General features: G+C 36.6%; 1 protein-coding gene and 1 pseudogene across 1 annotated transcript in view; one reads left to right on the forward strand and one right to left on the reverse strand.

Moving 5' to 3' along the window:
• Positions 1-25,530, forward strand: part of LOC114940207 (netrin-1) — a 192,249-nt gene that overhangs the window by 13,527 nt on the left and 153,192 nt on the right. The gene's annotated exons all lie outside the window — the stretch shown is intronic.
• On the reverse strand, positions 13,831-22,290 carry LOC146723947 (uncharacterized; annotated as a pseudogene).

Below are 25,530 nucleotides of genomic sequence, written 5' to 3' on the forward strand. Positions count from 1 at the left end.
GACGAAGAGGTCGTTCTTTCGCGCTGCGGAAACGATAATCCACGTCGCGAAATCCACTTACACCGGAAGGGACAGGGAGGAGAAGAAGATGCTCTCCTCGAGAGCAAAGTGAGGTCGAGAATGTAAAAATGTAAAGAGCCCGCGAGCGAGATGAAAGAGAGAACGAGATAGAAGGAGCAAGCGGGACAGATTACAGACAGAGAGAGGGATGGATGACTGCAGATGGAGGGAATTAAATTACGTTTTAATTTCGCGGCCATTTCGCAGCGCGCGTCGCGCGATACAGCAAATATATATCCGGCGCAATTTACATTTTAAATTGGAAACTTCTTGCGCGGCGGCTCAAGAACTCCGTTGTGTCAGCGTCGACACTATATGCTTACAAAAAGCATCGAGACAGGATTTGGACGAAAAATCGCGGCCCACGCATGCCGCGTCGAGTGTTTGTCCTGATGATCGAAGGCATCGTTTGCGGAAGTATCGATAATCGTTAATTGATCATACTTTCTTCTCAGATTTTTATACTTTTCATCTTTTGGCCTACGAATCTCAATTTTACACATGTTTTAAAGTGGCAAGTTTAGTATTCCTCTTTTTTATAGTCTTATCATTTTTTTTTATATTAATTAGTGACAAGAGAAATTACCGTGATAAATGGAAGAAAAAAATTTTGAATTAAAGCAGCTATAACATAAATCAAATATTGTATTTTTATAGAGTCATTATTTATGTTATTTTATTATTTATCAGAATTACTTGCACAAGTATCGATAATCGTTAATTGGTGATACTTTCTTCTCAGATTTTTATATTTTTCATCTTTTGGTCTACGAATCTCAATTTTACACATGTTTTAAAGTGGTAAGTTTAGTATTCCTCTTTTTTGTAGTCTTATCATTTTTTTTTATATTAATTAGTGACAAGAGAAATTACCGTGATATATGGAAGAAAAAAATTTTGAATTAAAGCAGCTATAACATAAATCAAATATTGTATTTTTATAGAGTCATTATTTATGTTATTTTATTATTTATCAGAATTACTTGCACAAGTATCGATAATCGTTAATTGGTGATACTTTCTTCTCAGATTTTTATATTTTTCATCTTTTGGTCTACGAATCTCAATTTTACACATGTTTTAAAGTGACAAGTTTAGTATTCCTCTTTTTTGTAGTCTTATCATTTTTTTTTATATTAATTAGTGACAAGAGAAATTACCGTGATAAATGGAAGAAAAAAATTTTGAATTAAAGCAGCTATAACATAAATCAAATATTGTATTTTTATAGAGTCATTATTTATGTTATTTTATTATTTATCAGAATTACTTGCACAAGTATCGATAATCGTTAATTGATGATACTTTCTGCTCATATTTTTATACTTTTATACTTTGTACGGGTCTGAATTTTACACATGTTTTAAAGTGGCAAGTTTAGTATTCCTCTTTTTTGTAGTCTTATAATTTTTTATATTAATTAATGACAAGAGAAATTGTGTCATATGGAAGAAAAAACTTCAAATTAAAGTAGTTATAACATAAATCAAATCTTGTATTTTTATATAGACATTATTTATATTATCTTATTATTTATCAGACTTACTTGCAGACTTATCTACTCATTCTTAATTTTATTCTTGTACTAATTACACGTCATCTGCGAATAATCTTGAGAATAAAAGATTAAAGATTACAAAGGCACGTTATCATGCATTCTTGCATACAGAAAGATAAATTAGATTCATCTGTCATAAAATGGAGAATATATTTTTCGGCAGAATCTTTGCAACTCCGCCCATGTACTAGGCTTCATTAAGCAATTCATCTCTACATTTTAATCTTCGATTTCTGAAAGTCCCTCGTGGCGCTCGTGTTGAAGCGTTACCGAGGCTCGTCTCGAGACTTGGCTCGCTGCTGCGCCGAACTCGACATGATAGATTGTTTTCGCTCTTCGACGCCTCTTTTTCCCGCCGAGGCTTGTTTCGGTGCCGCGAATAGCCGCCGTGTTTCTCCTCCATCTCCTCCTTGGCCGGTTGGCTACTCTTTCCTCTTTTTCGTCGATTATTCTTTCCCCCGCGGCGCGAAGACGTGCTTTGCATGAATGGAAGTCCTCCGCGAGGACCGCGAAATGAATGAATTCTCTCATGTGTGAGATGCAGCCAGCTCGATACGAAAGTTTTGCTTTTAGAAATAATATCTCGAAATATTTGCGGAACAAATGGGAGAACAAATGAGGGAAACATCCTGGGAAATCTTCAGAAATTATGATATCAAATTTCGATTATTAATATCTTAACAATTCTTTCTTTTCTCCGTCTAAATCATTTTTAGTTATTAGATAAAAACCAAAAAAATTGTTTGACATTTATTTTATTCAATTTTGTGAGATGCAGCCAGCTCGATACGAAAGTTTTGCTTTTAGAAATAATATCTCGAAATATTTGCGGAACAAATTTGTGAGAAACGTCCTGGGAAATCTTCAGAAATTATGATATCAAATTTCGATTATTAATATCTTAACAATTCTTTCTTTTCTCCGTCTAAATCATTTTTAGTTATTAGATAAAAACAAAAAAAATTTTTTGACATTTATTTTATTCAATTTTGTGAGATGCAGCCAGTTCGAAAGTTTTGCTTTTAAAAATAATATCTCGAAATATTTGCGGAACAAATTTGTGAGAAACGTCCTGGGAAATCTTCAGAAATTATGATATCAAATTTCGATTATTAATATCGTAACAATTCTTTCTTTTCTCCGTCTAAATCATTTTTAATTATTAGATAAAAACAAAAAAAATTTTTTGACATTTATTTTATTCAATTTTATAAATCTATAAACTCCGTATCTCTCGATATTTAACCGTGATCTGCTTTTTTATGATACTTTTTAAGTTTTAGTAATAATACATGAATTTTAAATCGGCCAATAGAGCCCAAGCGCGAAAAATTAATTCTTCGGAACTGTATCTCTTGGTTTGAGATTACTAAGTTCCATATATAAATTAATCTCGAACTTTACATATGGAAAAAAATAGGCGAGAAAAATATAGGTTCGAATTAAATTTAATTTCTAAAAAAGTTTAAATTTTATTTCTAAAAAAGGGAGGAGAGAGAGAGAGAAAATGAAACTATTGGATCGTAATGAACTACTTTAATAGAGAGGTATCGCCAAGTGTATTGGTCGCCGCAGACAACGTGTCTGCGAGATTCTCGAAGGAATTCTGACCGACTCCACTCTGTCCCGTGGTCGTTTACACACCCGCACAAATATTCACGCGCGTGTACGTGCGTCGATGGCGGTGGCCAAGAGAAAACGAAGGAAGGAAGCCTGTCGCTTCTGTGGGAGCGCATACCGGCCTCGCGGATGCACGGATAATTGCCGAAAATATGGACGCCGCGCTAATGTTACCAAAGTCATTTATCGGGTTATTATGGGCGTGGAAAATTCTCGAGTAACCTCGATGGCAAATGCTTGCAACGCGTCGAGGAATATTCGTGCGAAACATTTTATTAGCATGTGCAAATAGAGAGTTACACAGCTACTTAATAGCAGTAAAATAATTAGAACGGTTACATTAATCTTCCTGAGAAATTGAAAAGAATCGATGGAATTTTATATAGTTACAAATTCTAATACATTTCGCACAAATTCGGAGTCGGGTTTATACTTGATGAAATTTCTATCTATTGTATAATAATTTTTGAAAGAGAGAAAGATAGAGAAAAATATGGACAATAGAATTTTAATTTAAACTCTTGTTCAAATATTTAATGTAGAAGTATAAAAATTTTTATATGTGTATAATAATATATTTGATATGATATATATTGACTTTTTTCAACAGTAATTTAATTCGAGAATCATCGGTATTTATGAAGATTTATTTACCCAACTTTTTCCACGTTTTTGACGTCTCTGCTCGGTAGGACTGAAACAATGTTCAAATATTTAACTTATGTTACATCTTTACTTCGCGCTTTTTACTGTTGATGGAAACGTAAAGCACGAGGTCACCAGTTGCGCCAAGTTACGATCGAAGGCGACAACCATAGTGCATACTGTGTTCTCATATTTACTTAAACTCGTTGCACGTACGTGAAATATGACCGAGATTTATAAATCGTGTTTTCTCTTCGGTGGAAACATAATGTATGTCCAATGCACGTACATCGATTTTCCTTTCACTTGGATAAAAATTACGCGGTAATTCCCGAATAAAAATTGCATTTTTTGGTGCATTTTAGAAAAAAGAAAGACTATAAAAATCTAAACGAAGGGGTATCACATATATGGTTATCCGACACAATTAATTACATTTTTTTTTAAACGAGAGAAGCTTTGTATATAATTACTCGGAGAGAATTTTCTCTTCAAATTTACGCTGAAAATCATGGTAATCGTGGGACAATAATGGTATTGGAAGAATTTGATGAGTTCCTCTGATTAATATTTACCACAATAAGATAGAACGTTTATTAAATTAATTTTATATCTTATATTGTGGCAAATATTTAATCAGAGAAACTCTTACAAAATTCTTCCAATATTGTCCCACAATTACAATGATTTTCAAGGTAAATTCTAAGAGAAAATTCTCTCTATGTGTATGATATATATTTTCGTATAGCATTATACATTTTTAAATTGTTTTTCTTCGGAGAAGTTTGCGCAATCTTAATGCGACTGATCTATAAAAGTTGCATCGCGATATTGGATTATGCGGTCATTAAAGCCACGATGGGTATCGTAAAAGTCTCCACGATGGAGGTCGTCTCGAGGGGACGCTTGGCGTTGACTATTAGAGTGGTGATAAATAAGACCCGTTTTCTCTGCCGTAGGTAGAGGCGAACTTCAATAAACTCTGCTTTACTTTTTGGCACCGTACGAAAAATGGAAAAACGTTACCCGCATGAATATACGACCGCGAGGTTTACAGAGGGTTGTGCCACTTGCGTTTCTTTTATCGCTTTTATGCAAACGTGAGATACGGTCGCACTTTGGCTAAAGTGTTGCACAAATATTTGATGTATCGCGCGAAATCTGAGGAGAAAGAAGTACCATAAATATAAATATTGGCAAGTAATATTGCGAAAGATTTCTTGACGATTCGCCACTTATAAAATAACAGACATAATTAAAACAATGTTTCTTCATCTTCTCGCGATAAGTAAGATTATGTATTTCAAAGAATACAAATGTTGACAAAAATGCTGTTTCTTCAAAATTCACATATTATTAAGGCAAGGCACTCAGTTCTAAACGGATGTTACAATATTTGTAATTCGATGATTCCCTAAACTCCAACAATTTACCAAGATTTTACGAGATATACGTCTGCGAGAGAGATCTCTAGAGATTTGCAAGTCACACGAACGACGGACGGAAACTCGGCGGATAAATTAGGATAATGGTTGCAGTTCAGTTCGAAGCCGACAAAAATAGAAAATACACGCGTAAATCAAATCCACGAGAACAAGGGTCGACGTAACGAACCGCACTCGCGTTAGAGCGCACAGACTCCGTCATTATGCTCCAGAACTGCCTGATCATCGGAGCCTCTAACGTATCTCCTAACGGTATCGTAAATTAGCCGCGTGTTATAAGCGAGATCGAGAACGCGCATATAATTGTGCTTTTCGAAAGACTCGAGCACAATGAGCCGCAATTTTCGCGCTACCCTAACGTAAATCCGCGAGATTTATTATTCAGGTCGCGCCACCTTTTTTCAAATATGTATTTTCCTAGCGCTAAGAAATTGTTATCTCTTATATATTTTATGTGTAACAATCCGAGTTTCAGATATATATTTCATTTAGCACGGTTGATCTCTCTTTTACACTCGTAAACGAGTTTTCTCGCGCACCCCGATGTTCATTAATTTCAAAACGCGACGTCGAGAGTAACATTATAATGTTTATTAAAATAAGATGAGATGTCTCGTTGGACGAGGATGGGTCGCGAGATAACTTATTCGTGGTGGATTAATGTCTCTTAAAGTGGAGAGAGAATAGAAGGAATATTTTGTACATATATTATATATACAATCTATTACATATGCCAAACTTTTTAAGATATTGCATAAACTGATTCAATGACATATGAATATATTTGAGAATATCAAAATGTTCTCTCGAAGATGTTAGGAGGTTTTAAATAAAATTCATTTTCTTTTCCATCGAAAACACTTTTCTTTTCCTAATTAAGCGATCGATGGGGAGTTTGAGAAGAACGTATATAAGTATAATGTGCGTGCCCATTGTATGCAGGCGCACATATATATAATAAATTCACGAGCTGCCACGCGATCTATCCGTTCTCGATCGCGTGAACGCCTGGCATTCCGAATCACCGCATGTCTTGTACATTGTTGTTGCGTAACTGTTGTTCCGCTATTACGGAACCTCCCCCCGTCGTGAATTTCGAGAATGTACATGCGAAATACGCGCCAATATGTGCGTACACGCCGAGTATCGGTCTGAAATTGGAGCACCGTGGGATTGTGTGTCAGTTTATCCCGTTGAATTTTTAGCGGAAAGCGAGTGCGGCTATGTAATGAACGGGCTTTTCACAGAGGCGTAAAGTAGTAATTTAAGGTCTTAAGGTGCGTTACAAATTTAATTATAAGCTTTCGCAAGATTAGAGAGTGTTAAGAGAGTTAATTATCGGTTAAGATATACGAGTTTCTTTATAAATATATATATATATATTAGATTTATAAAATATTCTTAAAGTGATCAGATATTTATCAGAGATTTCGAGCTACGACGTTAAGAAAGTTAAGAGGAATTAATACCGCAGTTTTTAAATCCTCCTTATTAAAGTAAAGCGCTTTCTCTTGTAAACGAAAAATTCTTACAAGAATCTTTATAGGATATATTTTTTCAAGCTTTTTCATTCTTGACGTTAAATTCAAGACATCCGACATCTTATCAGCTGATCCTTAAATATTCAAATAACAAAGTTCTTAATCTCTTATTCAGTTTCGCAGTACGATTTGATCTTTCAATTATATCACGGAAAAAAGGAATTAGCTACCTTAGCTAAATTTTAACTGTCCATATATTACAACCTGAAATTTAGTAAATTGGTAACTAATATTTTTATTCATAGTTTAACGGAGAGTGTTATAGGTAAAAAATATTAGCTGTCATCTGTCATAGTTAAAATTTAATCATGATAAATTTCATGTGTAATTTTTTCCATGATACGTATCTTCCCAAGAACGCATTTCGGAGCTCCTGGCAAACGAGAGAGAGAGAGAGAAAAAAAAAGAGACCGATGCGTTTTGAGTGTCGACGGCGAGATCTCCGGCGAGATCGGTCATAAGTTCACACTCGAGATCCGGCAAGTAACTCGCTCGACGAGAGTACGTCGAATACCTGCTCGCGCGCGCGCGAGGATATATATAAATATAAATCCGAGAGCTGCCACGCGGTCTGCCGTGAAGAGCGGCGACGCCGCGCTGTCCGCCTCTCATCTCGTCGCGCAGCCTCCCGAGTCCGTCGTGCGGTGGACGCATTTTCTCCGTCGGCGCAGGTGCTTCCGCGATCTCCGGGGATATTCTCGGTTCGGATATATTCGCGGTCCCCGCTTTCGAGATGCGTTCGCGCGCGCGTTCCGCATCCCGTCGCGCCGCGACGATTTTAAAGGATGCGCCGATGAATCAGGGACAATGTATTTTTATCTCGTGGAAAATATATGTACGTACCGTTAATTTCTAAAGCAATTGAAACACGATATTTATGCATAAGCAAAGAATGCAATTTTTTTTATATACACGTTTTTTTTTTAATACGTATCTAATTTCGCTGTTTAATTATTCGTTGAATATGCATCAGATATAGAGATTGAGAGATGAACAATTTATTTTCGCATCGATTTATCATTTTTATCGCAAACTATATTTAAAAAATTCATAATTTAATAATTACTTAAGAAATATATTTTTTATGATTTTGCAATATTTACATCAAATTAGAATGACAATAAGAAGAGATGAGTTGAATATAAAGCACTGAAAGTTAAAAAGTGTAAGACAGAATTATAAGTAAAATTATATGTAAATAAATGCAAATTATGATCGACAATCGTCTAGATACTTGAAATATATTAAGAATATAGATTTTTAAAAATTACTTTTTTATCTCAAGATTTTTGATAAACTCTGCTTTCTTTGCGCTTAATAGAAAAACAAGGAGAAAATATGAGGAGATAAACTTGAACTTTGTAGAGAGTTCGCTAATCTCGATACATTCTTGATAATAAAATGTCGAATCTTGCAATATAGATCGTTGCTGGTAGGAAATAATATTTACTTTGTAATACTTCTTATTTTATTTATTGCGAGAAATCTGCTAGTTGGCAGAAAGCGATTTAATCTGAGAATTTATAATGCAAGCTCTACCGCGTCGTTTCGTTTCGTAGCCGATGCCAGGGTCTTTACCAACATCAATAGCAACAACAACAATAACCAGCCTTTCTGTGGTCGATGAAGAGAGAAAGAGAGAGCAAGGGAGTCTCTTCGGTCGTCCCGAAATAAACCGCGACCGCATACCCGCGTTCGTTTGCGACCGCGCACGCTCATTCGGCTCGATTTATTCTCTCGCTCTTTATCACGTAGAGAGAATCTCTCCTTTATTTTTGCGCGCCTCAACCCTTTCGCTCGACAGAAATTTTAGCAATCATCGGTAGCGCAGATAATCCAAAACCAGCCTATATGTCTCTCGGAGAGATGTCCATAATTTTATTCTTATTCAAATTAACGATGATCAAATAAAAAAACTTTGCGCGAGAATCTGTTTCCAAGTTAGCTTTACTCCGCGAATAAATCACCGAGAACGACAAATTGCAATTAGTTTGCCACCTCGAAAGTCGGGAAAGTCTTTTTTTTATTTGCTCGCAGGGAATGCGACGTATCAGAGATCCTTGGCGGACGAAAGAGCAGTGGAAAGTAAAGTGTGATCTCGTTAAAAAGAACTTCGCGGGAGCTGTTGTTAGCGAAAATTTATTCTTTTCACTTGCTTGTACCAAACTCCGTCTCTATTGTCCGTTCGTACAAAACGGGATGCTTCCATGGACGAACGCGTGGACGACTTCATGAAATCATAAAATGAATTATTACAGCCTCGGGAGTTACTCCCTCATATGAGCTTTACAAACTTGTATAATGGGATAGTTGCGCGCTCCTGGAAAGAGATTTATGACCGTGCACTTTTGTAAGAGACTTCTTTATTTTCTTTTAATTAGTATTAGTGCGCGTGTTTCTCAAAGAGTAAAAGGGTTGTATAATAGTCAATTTTTTTCAGCTCACTCTTCCTTTTCTCTCTTTCTCCTTCTATATGTTACGATTCAGATTACATTCTCTTTGACTCAGATTGTTGCGGAGTACAATCAGAGATATTTAAGATCATTACTTATAAAGGTTCATTACAATTTATAATCCTGATCATATATTTAGGAATTTGTCAAAATTTTGTTCATAGCTCAAAACCGTATTTTAAAGATTTTTATACAATTAAACTATAATATTTTCTTACGTAATTCTAGAAATGTCGACTTATTAAATTAATCATCAAAATATGCAAAATTCTCTTTTGGAGAAGAATAAAAAAATGTTACGATATTTCTGCCGTAATTGAAGTAATCCAAGTCGATATCTTCGAAAAGATTTCGTTCATAGCTCAAAACCGCATCTTAAAGATTTTTATATAATAGAAGTATAATTTTTTTTACATAATTCTAGAAATGTTGACTTATTAAATTAATCATCAAAATATGCAAAATTCTCTTTTGGAGAAGAATAAAAAAATGTTACGATATTTCTGCCGTAATTGAAGTAACCAAGTCGATATCTTCGAAAAGATTTTGTTCATAGCTCAAAACCGCATCTTAAAGATTTTTATACAATAGAAGTATAATTTTAGAAATGTTGACTTATTAAATTAATCATCAAAATATGCAAAATTCTCTTTTGGAGAAGAATAAAAAAATGTTACGATATTTCTGCCGTAATTGAAGTAACCAAGTCGATATCTTCGAAAAGATTTTGTTCATAGCTCAAAACCGCATCTTAAAGATTTTTATACAATAAAAGTATAATTTTAGAAATGTTGACTTATTAAATTAATCATCAAAATATGCAAAATTCTCTTTTGGAGAAGAATAAAAAAATGTTACGATATTTCTGCCGTAATTGAAGTAACCAAGTCGATATCTTCGAAAAGATTTTGTTCATAGCTCAAAACCGCATCTTAAAGATTTTTATACAATAAAAGTATAATTTTAGAAATGTTAACTTATTAAATTAATCATCAAAATATGCAAAATTCTCTTTTGGAGAAGAATAAAAAAATGTTACGATATTTCTGCCGTAATTGAAGTAACCAAGTCGATATCTTCGAAAAGATTTCGTTCATAGCTCAAAACCGCATCTTAAAGATTTTTATATAATAGAACTATAATTTTTCTTACGTAATTCTAGAAATGTTGACTTATTAAATTAATCATCAAAATATGCAAAATTCTCTTTTGGAGAAGAATAAAAAAATGTTACGATATTTCTGCCGTAATTGAAGTAACCAAGTCGATATCTTCGAAAAGATTTCGTTCATAGCTCAAAACCGCATCTTAAAGATTTTTATACAATAGAACTATAATTTTTTTTACATAATTTTAGAAATGTTGACTTATTAAATTAATCATCAAAATATGCAAAATTCTCTTTTGGAGAAGAATAAAAAAATGTTACGATATTTCTGCCGTAATCGAAGTAACCAAGTCGATATCTTCGAAAAGCACAGCATTCTCGATACGCAAATTCCCGAGTGGAGAATTCGAGAGAATCCTGTATCAAATGTATTCATGCGTGTACCATCTTTCGCAAGAGGGACGGTCAGCTTCCGTTACGATTTCGCGCGGACGAAAAAACGAGAAAAACGTCCGCGATGAACGCGTTCGCGAAACCAGTCGCCAGGATCGACGAGGTCGCCGGCGCCTTTGGCCAGGATACCCTTAAATGGCCCCGCTGTTGGCATCGCCTTTTAGAAATCCGCCCGGCAGAAACTCGTCTTGTCGCTCTCCTCTTAGGTACCTTTGCCACCTTTCACGTTTATCGGTTCCTTCTCTAGCTCTTCGTGTTCCTCGCGGAATCATTCTTTGTCACTTAAATTAAATTTTTGTCCGACACAATGAAAAAATGATAGCTCTATGGATCGCTATATGTAACGTAAAATATTTTATATGTAAACAGTCCATCTGAGATTCATGTAAAAATATATTACACGTTACATATAAAAAAATTAGCTACCATAGCTAAATTTTAGCTATGATACCTAATATTTTTTTCTATAACTGAACGAATTCTATAGCTAATAAATATTAACTCTCATAGCTAAAAGGTATGATAACTAAATTTCACGTGTAATATAGGGACAGCTAAAATTTAATTATCGTAGCTAATTTTTGTTCCACGTATGTTGAAGAAAAAAGTACGTGGTGCATTGATTTTAATTGTCATTAGAATGAAAAAACCAGGCTAATACGAGTATCGAAGGAGCGATAATAGTTTAAATAGTTGCGATGTTTTATGTCCCGCGGAATTAAGCAGACGACAGGCTAGCGACAAATTAATTACCCGAGAATGAATAGATTAGAACAGCAATTCTGAGGACAACCGACGGCGCACGAGGGTCTATTTATTATGACTGTCCACTCGCATTGATGTCCCAGCCAGCGCATTAAATTAAAGATGCCTATAAATACACACGAGTGCACATAACGCGACCGCGTGTATATATACGCGTCGTTTCATTTTCCTCCTTGACACTCCAATCTCACTCCGTTGCGCGAAATACAAATTCATCTCGAAGCCAGAAACATCGTCTCGGAAGACTCAGATGTTAGAGGAGGAGAGCTCGACGGGATTTGCGCGCGCTATCATATTTTCCATCGCGTCCGATCAAATCTCTCCAGCGCGAAGAGAGGTTGTGGAGAACAGGGCAGTGCAACATCCTCTTCCATTTGTTGGCGTAAAAACGCGAGATACACCGCGAATCCTCCGGCGTTCCGCCGTATTGTTTGTCGAGATTCTCTCATTCAATTTTCTCGCTCTCGCCTCTGCTCTTTTCGGAAATATCATTTCCTTCGTCGTCTGCCCTTTTTGTGCTCAAGTCTCCTTCTCTCTCTCATCATCCACGACTGTTCCTCTTCGGCTGCAATCTCGGACAATCTCGGCGAATAAACTCGCGCCGTTCCCTTCTGTCTTTCTCCTTCACGTACCCGGTGTCCCGTTCCGCAAAGATTGCGGCGTCGAAATTAACTGCCGGGCCAGGTGGCCCGTAATGGAGTCGAGGAATTAGAGCTCAGGACCGGACGGAGAGCGTTGCCACGTTATTATCGGGCATCTCAGTCGCGGAAACGCGTCGCGGAATTGCATATATACGCCGGGGAACGCCCGGCGAGGACGATTATTATAGACGCACCCTTATGTCCGTCTCTCCGCCGTTGATTATTCTCGGCCGCCGAGATCTGCCTACGAGATAGAAGCCCCTAAATGGCTCGTAACCTCCGAATTAAACGGGATCAATGACTGTTGCGCCGGCGATTGCAATTACGCCCTGCGTCCTGCGTTTTCGAATATGCAATTTGCTAGTCGGTTATTTCACCGTCTTTTCATTTGTTTATTTTACAACGTTATATTATAATTAAGACACAATCCACTACGAATCAGATTGTCGATCTTGATTTTAGGAGGCAATATAATCATTAATTTTTCTTGTTCGAAGTTTCTACACGGAGAGAATTTTCTCTTAGAATTTCTCTGATAAAAAATATTAATAGGTACATAGTAAATGTACTTAGTAAAATTAATCGAGTATATTTTATATCTTATTGTGGTAGCTATTAATATTTTTATTGTGGTAAATATTAATCAGTAAAACTCTTATAAAATTTTTCCAATACCATATTGTCCCACGATTACCATGATTTTCAGGGTAAATTCTAAAAGAAAATTCTCTCTGTGTATGAAAAATTGTCCTTAGTTGATTCCTCTAACATTTCAATTATATGAAATGATTCAAAGATGAATTTGGTTTTCCGAGTGCTTCTTTTGACTTTTACCACTTTTTTCCATCTATGGTATATAACCGTAATAAATCACAGCTGCTCTTCTATACCTAAATTCGGGTATAAACTTGACACCGTACGCGCTCAAGCATCTTCAGCGAGAAAGGATCTTCGAGCTTTCCCAAACTTATGGACCATCCTCGTTTCGAACCCTTCTCGTTTTTCATCCCGTGAAATATATCCCTCGCTCGCGATCTCGACGTAATCTCACGGTTTCCCGCAGCTCCGAATTGCATACATTGCGGATTGCATACACGCATTGTACCGACGCGATAGATAAAAAGCGATACCGGTCTAATCTTTAGAAATCACCGCGGCTCGTAAATATTCGAGTCTCTCCCCACGTGGGAGTAAACAAATTCGGCGACAAGAGGCTCCTACGAGGGGACTCTCTTTGGAAAGGCGCAGCTCTTTTTAGGCGCAGCTCTTATCTAAATGGACGACGTCCCCGATTATCGGTCCCGGCCTGTTGTCTTCGTCGTGGCTCGGCTGGCACACACGTGGCAATTTCCGATACTTTTTATCGAGATATACACGTGATGTCCGCGTTATCTCACGAAAGCAACGCGTACAGTCCGCAGCTAATCGGAAAGTTTTTGACTTTGCGTGTTCACGCAGGATGTTGGATCGACTCGACCAAGATTTTAAGCTACTTTGCTCTCTGCGTCGCGTTGGCGGATTTTCAAATCTACAACGCGTATTTAAGCACCGTACGTTTGATTCTCGTTTTGCTTTGGCGCCGAACGCGACATTCGCGTTTTGTTAAACAAATAAAATACGGAACCGGGATCTCAGCGCATTTAGCAGGAAACGTGGCGTTAAATAGAGATGAGAATATGGATCTCTAAATCCGTTGCGACAGTGACATCTGAAAGTTCTCTCTTTCTTATTTATTTTATTTCATTTCTTGCGGTTAATCTAAATAAAAATAGCGGAGAAATGTAAAGAAAATTTTGCCGAATTTTTTGTTACTAATATTCTTTTTAATCTGAAAGAAATTAATTAAAGGAAGAAAATGAAAGGGTATTGTTAGAATTATATAAACTGCGTTTTTTTGTATTTGTAGACTTATGAAACATTTTAAGAAACTAATACACTATCATTTATTACGCGGAGAAGATAAAACTGTTCTTATTTATATTACCATTTTTCTCGGAGAACTTTATATGCGCGATAAAATAGCAATATTCTGTCATAAACTTGGCGTAATTTTCTTCGAAATTCCATGTTGCGCGATAAGAAGAAGGCGAGTGTGGCGGAAACTTATCTCAAGAAAAAGTTCTCCCATCGTAAAACATATTTATTTGGACATATGCAGTCGTGGAATTTATGTCAAATAACAAATTTCGTGTACACTTTTCGTGTAACAAATTTTACTTAATTATGTACGAGCAAATATCATTAGAATGATATATTATTTTTTTTACAATATTATTTCAAATATTAAGATATGGAAAAGCTTTAAAAATGATATATAGCATAAAAATAATATTTTACTGTTTTCATACCATCATTTAATATGGTAATACCAATCATTTAAATGTTCGTACGGCGAAGTGTTGTAATAGAATTCCTGATTTTATAGCATCTAAGGTGCCATAAGTTGCTCCAGTAGTCTAAAACGCAATGCAACAAATATCGGTGCGTACATTAATATGCGATTTTTATGTTTGCAATAAAATTACGAATGCGCGTTTCTCTCAGCACTCCTTTCACCGCGCATAAATCAATCATTTGCCTCGTCGTTATCCCGCAGTAGTTCGGATCTGGAAACTGGTGAGAGAGTAAATTTTGCAGCATATCTCGATAATCATACATCATAAAGCGAGTTCGGACTTATCCTCTGCCTCGGACGGCCTCAGTCAGCTATTAGAGGCGATTTCAATATCGCCGAGCTGTCTGGAACGAGTTATCGTATCGCCTCTATGCGGTTGTGAGAATCTCGCGATCTCGTCCTGCCGCGCTATCGAAAAAGGAAGAAACGAGCCGCTGTAAAAGAGCTACCGATTGGAATTGATTGTAATAAATTATTTTCTATCAATTAAGAGCTTTAATCGCGCGCGAAGCTTCCTATCTCCGCCTGCGATCGCGTTGCACAACAAGAAGCGCAAAAGGAACTGCCGTCTGTAAGAGATACAGACGGTTTTCTGCCTCTATGCCGGATCATTGCGTTAATTAGCTTTTGTCAATTAAACAGAAGATTGCATTGCACTATTTTTTCAATCGTCATTTGAATCATTTCTCACAATCGGTATCAAGAAAATTGAAAATTAATCTTGAAAATAATTTGTATAAATATTTTTGAAATATTCAATATTAGCTTAATATAAATATTTTGGAAAAATGGAGAATATGTAATAAGGTTTTCTACCTCTATGCCGATTTATTGCGTTAATTAGCTTTTGTCAATTAAACAGAAAATTGCATTGCACTATTTTTTCAATCGTCATTTGAATCATTTCTCACAATCGGTATCAAGAAAATTGAAAATTAATCTTGAAAATAATTTGTATAAATATTTTTGAAATATTAAATATTAGCTTAATATATAAATATTTTGGAAAAATGGAGAATATTTAACGTTTGATATTATATACAGTACTCTCTATAAGTTTGGAAACACCTTACATTTTACAGTTAAACAATCGTATGGCAGCAATCTGTGTAGATTTTTTATATCAATAAATTGTAAAATATTTAAATAACATTAATAATAATATTTCAAATAATATACGGATAAAAAACATTCCATTAAGTTTATATTCTTGCATGTTACGAATATCTAATTAAAGAATATTTCTTCAGAGAATTTTTCTCTTAAATTAAGAGGATCCTCTTGACAGACTTTTTGTATAAATAAATCATAAAATAAACAGAAAATATTTAAATGACATTTTTATTTATAACAGATCGCTGCCATGCAATTCTTTAACTGTAAAATGCGTAAGGTGTTTCCAAACTTATGGAGGGTGCTGTATTTCCATTAAAAAATTAGATTGTGTGTCTAAAAAATAATTGAATTCAAACATGTAACGCATAAATACCTATTTTCGTTTTATATATCGTATGATAAGAATTTTTAAAAATATATATGCCGCGTTTTTACTCCATACGCGTATACGTACGATAATACGTACGGGAATTGCACTTTACACATAGGGTTAACACCTCCTACCCGTTACTTCAGAATCAGATCGTGTCGCTCGCGTGGATCGAACAGCCTCGGCGAATCCGCGTAATTGGATCTCGATCCACGTAATGCCTGGAATTGCCTCGAGGAGATGGGCCGAGATGCTGGGGGATTTTTTGGTGCCTTTATCTGGACCGTCGCGCGAGATAATCACTATTCGGTGCGAAGCGAACGCCGACTTCGATCATGACCGGAAAAGTATTGTCGATCTCGATGTAGCAGCCGATGAGAAAACGCGAACCGGTATTACAAATTGACATTTTTACACAAAACTGGAAATCACTTTTCAAAATAATCTAGACGTACAAAAATTTAATTCTTTTCTGTCAATCTATTTCTAATTCATATCTTAAATGTATCCTCTTTAAAATAAATATTTTATTTAAATCAGTAATTAAATACTGTAACAAATATTTTTATTTTGTATTTTTTTTTAAATATACATATATCTAAATATAAATATAATTTCACAAAAATTAAATGTAGGATTTTTTTATACTAAAACAATAAATTATTGGAAAAGAATATCTTAATACCTCAAATCGGCATGATGTGATTAATGCGCGAAGGGGCTGGAAATGAAGATCGCGAGTTACGACGAGTCGAGACACCCTGTACATGCACACCTCGGTCAACAGAATGCCGACGATCGTTTTTCTACACTATACCACGACGCGAGGATCAAGGCGTATACGTGAGGTTGTTTCGCGATCGAGTACGTGACGCGGACGAAGTTTCGTCCGCCCTCGTGTGAATCTGAGATGGAAGGTGTCGGGCGCATATCCGAGCTATTAGCACAGCGGGTAGCTCGTGGTCGCGCTATCACCTTTGCACTCTATCCGTTGGATAACCCACCCGACTTTTTCTCGCCCACGACGAATTAACCCGTGAATGTTCGCGCGCAGATAAAAAGTTACGCTCTTCCTCGGCGAGCATGCAAAGCGTCGCATTATAAAGACTCTCTAAAATATGCATATAGAAAAAATTCAGCGAGATAAATCTTCCAATTTATCGAGTGAAATAATTTGCGAAGATTAGCTAAGAGTTTTTTACGGATAATTGACACGTGGACCATTCGATGTCGGGTCCCGAGGGAATAATCGCTTCCTGATTAGTCTTGATTGACCGAGACGAGCGGCAATTAAAATGGACCACCGAAATCTCTAGCGCGATTCGACTATATTAATCACGCGCGCGCCACTTAATTCTCAGCATAGATATTAATCTCCGACGAAACAGACCTTTTTGTTGTTGTTCTCTTTGTTCGCACCCTAGACCATGTAGATTGATGACTACCGAATTCGGGTTTCGATCTGTGAGCAAGCCGTCTCTACACGGTGTCGTAAGCGTCTTTCGCGAGAGGCGGAGATGAATGATCGCGAGGATTAGTGGTCCACTTGGGAGGGACATTGCTACCACGTGAGCTTTTATCGGCCTATTTTTCTCTTCGCTTTAAGCTCGCTTTTGGTAACCGGCGATAGCGGATTTAAGTACGCGGACATTGAGAAATGACTCGCACATTTGTGCCGGCTTTGTATAATGCTGATGTCAAAATATAATTACTAACAAAAGTTAAGGTTACAATGTATGTGGGGTCATCAGATCGTACTTTTACTTCGAGTAATACCGAAATATATGGTTATGCGTAAACGTAATTTTTTCCTTTAAATCTTTTTTTGCGATGCAATCATAATTATTTAAGTAGCCATACACGCATTTGGCAATTAGTAAAAATAATTTAAATAACGTATCATACACAAAATATTTGATATTACCTACGACGATAAAGTGTTAATAATTATGCGTAAATTGAAAAATAAATTTAAAAAATAAAAAAAAAAAGAAATATGAACGATTGTAGGATTTTTATTCACTGAGTTTTTAAAAGTCCGTATCAGATTTCTTTCCCGATATAGTTATCACAATAAAACTTTTAAATTTTATGCAAAGTTTTGAATATTTTTAATGATACGATTGCGTTTCAAAGAAATGCGGCGTTATTGCTCGTGAAGAAAGGTCCATTCGTATACGAGTTTAATGTGAAAACGATGAAGACAGCCGTTTTGTTCGGTCAACGAAGCTCGTATGGGATCGCGAAAGCAAACGGCATAGGAGGGAAATGTTAACAAAAAGAAACGGCTACGCCAAATAACTAGAAAACTTGGAAAGTTTGCGGTCCAACGAGTTCTTGTGTCAAAGTATTGCTATTCCTGACCAGAGAGATGTGCAACCAAAGTCCTTCTATATAGAAGGATTCCACAAAAAGCGAACCACTTTCCTTTCCCCAAAATCTTCTTAATACAAGTTTTCAAGTTTCTGGATCATTTGAGTTCATTCAAGGTTTGTCAAAGCGAATATAGACACAGGCTAATTTAAATAATTGACATAATTATCAAAATATTAATACAAGTAGAAAAATGTATGAATAATGCTTTGAAAAATCGTTTATTACATATACACAGAAAATGATTCTTTGTGATCAATATTTTATTCTCGTTTCCTAAAAAAGAATAATTTTCAACGAATTCTTTGTAGCTTATTTAAATCTAAATTTTCCAGACAATTTCACTTTTGTAAAAAGTAAAGAATGAGTTTGAAAGAGAGTAGGCATAGTCAAGGCATCAATACGCGGCTTTAGATTTCGAAGCGAATAATCGTTCGTGCGTGTGGATTTCCTCCAAAGTTCGAAGACGCGATCAATCGAACCCAGGGATTTAAAGAAAAAAAATGACCGACCTTTTTTCATCCGGTAAACCAGGCTCGTGCAGGGCCAAATGGAGATCACGCGCTGGAGGGTACGAAGTACATGGGGGTGGAACGGGGGTGAGAAGAAAGAGAGGTTACCGTCGAGTAACTAGGAAACTTGGAAACTCTCTCCGCCACGAGATCTCTTACTTACAGCTGAAGGCTTTACGTTTTCTGGCCGACGAAAAATAACTTTTAGCGTGGAACGACGTCGCGGGAGAAAAGACAAACCATCCGGCGGAAGCGAAATGGGTATCGGGAAGGGATCCTTCATGGAGGCTCCCTCGGACTCGCGCCAAGGAGTTTCGAGTTCGCGAAGTCGTAGCTCGTTTCGGAGTTCGAGAGTTAGGGAGAAGAAGATTCGGCGTATCGGGAAGCCGGCGAAACAAAGGACTCTTTTGCAAGAAATAATTGGCTAAACGGCACAATTAATTATCGATTATACAAAGTATTTTTTGCTCTATCCGGGAAAGAGAGAACTATCTCGAACAAAGTACGAATGACAGATCAAAGTTTCGAGGCTTCTTATTATTACTTAGATTTTAATTAATTACTCATTTTTTCCCGCGAATCCTAAAAATGTGTTTTGCGCGTAGATAATATTAAAGGGATTTAAATTATAAAAAAATTAGCATTTAATACGTATTTAAGTAAATTTTATGTTATTTTCGTGAGTTTTTTATTCTTATTTTTTTAATATATGAAATAAAAAATTATTTTCACGTTGAACTTTCTTTCTCCACGTGATAACTACATATTGATAATAAAATAAAGGAAATCAAATCCGAAATTGCAAACAGCTAATAATCGAGTCATTCCCATAACTTTAAGCGGCGATAAATAAAAAGAAAATGATTGGACACAAAAGAGTAAGAACCGCGGTATGCGCGCGGTTTTGCGAGAGACCGTTGGTGGATTAATGCATTCCGCTTCACGATAATTCGCAGATGGTCTCTGCGAAGTGTGGTTAAACAGCATCTCACCTCGCAGACCGCTCGTACGTGCCGTGATTGGCCGCGAGGCCGCGATAATCGGGCATTATTAGAGGTTCGGCGGAAAATTAGGTGTCAGAGATGAAGGAGTACCGTTACGCAACACGTCGGGGATAGAAAAAAAATTGCACTTTCTACTGAAACACTCTGACCGAGGTAGGTGCTAGTTGATAATTGGGGTATTTTGCAATTCCCCTCGAGATTCCGTCTCGCGTGCTTCGCGAAAAGGATGAAAATGACGTAAGTGATACAGCTGCGGTTTAATACGAGCCGCCTGATGCATCGCGTTGTAATATAGCGAGATATCACGCGCGCTTTGCATATTACACGGGCACCGACAAGAATTACGTCCGTGACGAATGGATATATTTCTTCTCTACATATGTACGCATAGGTGTGTATAAAACATCCGTGCTTTAAATTCATATTAGAAATATATAGAATAAATTCATTAAATTGTCGTATTAAAGTGTCATATATCTATCAATATATATATTATTAATATAATTAATTAATATATATATTAATACATTAATAAGTTAATATATATATATATATACATATATATATATATATATATATAATACATATATATTAATATATATATTAATGTATATACATATATATTAATATATATATTAATGTATATACATACATATGATGCTACGTATATTGCGTGACTTGAAAAATTTCTTTCATCATCATTATACATATATTTTTTTAGAAGATAGGTAAGAAAAAAAGGCAAACATACGTGACGTCAGATGTCTACCTCTTACGCCTTCTTTCGCGCTACTTTATATTCTTCCACGACGCGAATAAATTTTCTTGAAGGAATTTCCCAATCACTCCAATCACTCGGATACTACTATGGGACCGGCCAATTTGCGCGGAATCTCTCGCGGAATCGTAATTCCCGTTGATCTACAAGTTCTCTCACGAATGATGGCGTCGTCGAAATAGCGGCGCTCTCTCGGCGTTCGTCTTCGTTCCTTAAAAGAACGCGCGAGCCAGGAATTAAATGCCGCTTAATCGTCCGTGAAGTCGAGATTAAGTGTCCCGACAACGGGCGTCGATTCACGTCATTATATGTGTTACGGAGGCGGAGGGCAACCAAATTTGGCCGATCCTTTCTCGATTCGGAAAAGGTGGGGAATTTCCTCCGTCGGGAGAGACCGACCCGCATGACCTTCGGCCATTTCTTATCTTTGCACGTGGACACACGTGGAAGTTCGCCGCTGTGGGTGTCCAATAAATTGGCCGAGTGGGCGGTGGCGCATTGTCTCGAACAGATTGACCACTTAATCACGCACCCGCGGAAGAATAATTCGAGATAGTAGGTAGATGGCCCGCGGTAGGTAGATACGTATGTAGGTAGACCGTCGCTTTTTCTTACAAGGAGCTGAAGGATCAAGGTGGAATTGATCGAGTACACTTCGTCATCGCGTCGTATCTGCGATGATCAAATCGTATATATATATCTTTCCCACTCCACGGAATCTTTTCGATTCCAACGACAAATCGATATAGAGCGTGTTTAATAATCAAGCGTAAAAATCTCGAATAAATCTCGTTGTAAGAAGTTCGGGGATGAATAATGTAAAGTTGATCTTGACGAAAGTTTCATCAGGTACCATTCTTTCTTCCGTTCGATATTTTTAACGAGAAAAAGGTCCTTGAAATTGTAGGTATGAAGTGCAAGAAATAAAATTGTCATTGTAAAAGATTTAAAAATTCTTCTACACGAAATTGTTCGATACGCTGCGTTCGATTTTGCTAGAAAATAAACTTTAGTTATTTAACTTTTTTCAAGCGATAGGAGACGCAATCCAGGATTCGCAATCATGGCTGGTGCGTGTGGTCCAACTATCGGCGACGGTAAACAGAGTCCTCTCCTTTCGTTACATTGCTAGGATCCCGAGGGGATTTTCAGGAGAGCACGTATAGATGAGAAAAAATAAACAGTACTCCCAGACTCTCTCTCGTTCTCGCTCGCTTCGAGAGAAGCGTTCCGAAAAACGGGCCCGAAAACACTCACTGTTTATTTTCTCACCTCGCTGCCGGTACTCCTCGGCAATCGAAACGTTTCTCGTAATATTTCACGACCCGCTTCTTCTCGTCGTGACGCATCGGAAGAGTAATTCCTTCCTGAGTGTTACTCATTGAGACGTCCGCTCGAGAAGCCGAGGAGTCTGATGAGAAGCGACCGGGGTCCTCACAGACGGTTTAAGCATCGACGACGTGTTCTGTAATCTTACAGATTTCGAAAGCTCTCCTCTACCATCTAGCGACTCGTTTCGAACGAAAGAGCTATTGACAATTAAACAAAAAACCAATTTTTTCCTACAATATAGATACTGTTGTTTAACACAGATAATCATTTTTCTATCAAAATAATCTGTACATATATCTATGAAAATATTTTTCTAACTATTAAAAATAATGTGATAAAATTAATGTAAGACATGTTGTTCAATAATTCTAGGTAATGTGTAAAACGAATTAGATCTCGTTAATGCTTTTACTGTATAGAAATCTACGAATGACAGCTAAAAGTCCAACGGTGCTAATGGCGTTTAATACGATTGTCGGCAAAGTTGAATGAACTCATTGTATATCTTCGTCGTGACGTGCATCAAGAACGCTCGTACAATTCGACACGTCGATATCGGCGATACCTGCGTCCGGTTATGCGTACTTCTTCGTGTATGTGCGAGAGGACGGGTGATATGGCGCGATACGAGAAGCTCACGAGGCGTAGGTGCCGGTTACGAGCGACGATAAGATCGGGGACCAGCATTCCTGGGCCTTTATCGGCCATTAATAATCGAAGCACCTCGAGAGAGAGAGAGAGAGAGAGAAAGATCGAATGCGAAATTATCTCCCTTTCCTGTTGAGAAGGGAGGAGGAGTCCTCTTGGTGGACGGACCGAAACAGACGATAATCCGCGCTTATCGCTGATCGAGATCGAGTAGAATAATTTCGGGAGTAGAAAGAGACAGGGAGAATTCAAATGGACGATGCATGGCAAACGATTCGGAACATGATTGAAGCTTCTGGTTGCTTGCGCGCGACGTGAATAGTATATCATATTTATTTTATCGCATCTAAAATGTGATGACGCTGTCAGAAAGATTCACTCGAGAAGATCGCGCGTGACAAGAAATTTGAGGTATGCGCATAATATGCGCATAATTTCGGAAGCGAAGAGCTGTCATATTTCGAAATTATTCATTTTTCTCACATTGAACCATTTTTTAACGATTTAGAATTTATTAGAAATTATTTTATAATCGATTGAAACTTTGCACTTGAACTCAACATGAAATGCGACTAAAATTAACGTTTTGAATGGTTAAATTGTGCTTATAAATTTCAATATTATTATCAAAATAAATGTTTATCTCAATTTTCCAATTTTTTTTTGCTACACGATTGCACTTTCTAATTTTTTAGTACTCATGTTAGCATTCACGAGTTGTTTAAGCAATCAAAGTATGAACCATTTAGTAGTCTACGACTTAAATCAACAGTAAATCAGAGTAACGAATCGCAAATCGAACGTCGAAGTCGCGATGACGTGGACAACGATGACTACAGAATCTGCAACGGGACACTGGGCTCGGTTACTATTCAATGAGGTCTTGTTACGCGGGGCAAAAATAACGAATGAGAGGAAGCATTCATGATTCAATGAAGGATAACAAGGACATTATGCCTCCGCTAAATGGTCCCCTCCTTATGAGTTTTTGCGGGGTGTAAGTGCGACTGTCTAATACATTTGGTTTTTATTTAGACGTAACGGAATGTCGAAGGCTAGTCAATTTGACGTTACTCATATCGCAGCGATCAACATTTTAGTAGAGACATTTAGACACACATACAGAGAGAATTTTCAAAAATTCTGCTCAAAATGGACAAAACAGGATTACTGGTTGAATCTTATACCAGAATAATCTTGTTTGCACGACAAATCAGTTGTTTGTGCAAACCAGATACTTGTTGCATTAAAAGGAATCCTGGTAGATTCAACCCCAGTAATTCTGTTTCGTACATTTTCGAACAGAATTTTTTTTAATGCAACAACATTTTTTTCCAGTGAAGAATTTTATCAGTTTTTCTGTGATTAATATTTACCACAATAAAAATGATAGGCATTTTTTCTTTCCTAATAATAAGAATATTAATATCTACCACAACAAGATATAAAATATGTTCGATTAATTTTATTATGTGCATATTAATATTTTTTTATTGCGATAAATATTAATCATAGAGAAACTTCTAAAATTCTTCCAGTACTATATTGTCCCACGATTACCATGTGAATTTTTCAGGGTAAATTCTAAGAGAAAATTCTTTTCGTGTACACATACAGCGCAAAGGCTGAAGGTGTTTGAAGAAGCACTATACACACGTTCTTTACTTTAAATGTTGCGGCATTTGTATTCTTTTAACGCGATGTTTTAGAACTGTAATAGCTTGCACGCGGTCCACATGGCTCGTAATTATATGATTAATGTCGTATGCAGATACGTGTTGCGAAATACTGTTCCCGAGTGGAAAATACGCGGCGATACCAAGGCGAGAGCCGCGTGTTGACAGAACAATAGCACTCCGGGCGCGATAACAACGATAACGACCACCCTTGCATCGCGGTGAACAGGCGTTCGCACCAGCTGTTCCTCGTCATCTATCAAGCTTCCTTGACGTTGTAACTCGCCAAATTGGCCACCGTGCGCACCATCTTCGTAAAATATCCACCCACTACTGCGCAGCACGTCATCGGCAAACATCGCCGATGAAATTCTAAGACGGTCACTCTTTCTCTGTCTTTCTTTCTCAGACAATATACGAAAACGAACGGAAGAGGAAACTGAGGTTTCCTTTAGTTGTATATTTTAATTGGACGAGTATCGATGTATCTGCTCTCGATTACATTTATTTTCACACATTCAAAGACTAACGATAATTTTTATTTGAATTTTCGCGATTCTGAAAAAAACTCCACTAGTTGGAACACAAAAAATTGCAAATGTAAAAAACTTTGACTTAAATAAAATTGTTTTAAATATAAATTTAACATATATAAGATAGGCAATAAGAGCCAAATCGCGGATGACAGTGCGTTATTCTAAACGAAACTAAATTTTTTCGTTAGAATTAAATACCTGTGCACAAGGCACCAAATTTTTACTTGGACACGGCCAAGATATAAAATTGGAATAATCTCTACAAGAGATTTTTAATTCCATGTATCCCCTATTCCCCCTAAAGAAATAAAGTGCGAGAGAAAAATATAGATCCGAAAGTCGCAGAATTGAAATTAAAGAATTGAATTAAAATTGTTTTAGTTTTATTGAACGTCTCTTTCATATCTTCCCGTATCATTTTCTACTGCTTCTTTATCATACATATACTTCATACACATTTTCATATACACTTCATACATATCTTCCTTATCTAAATCAAAT

The sequence above is a fragment of the Nylanderia fulva genome, unplaced genomic scaffold (genome assembly GCF_048542155.1).
Source record: "Nylanderia fulva isolate GAGA-0341 unplaced genomic scaffold, ASM4854215v1 Scaffold16, whole genome shotgun sequence".
Lineage (NCBI taxonomy): Eukaryota > Metazoa > Arthropoda > Insecta > Hymenoptera > Formicidae > Nylanderia > Nylanderia fulva.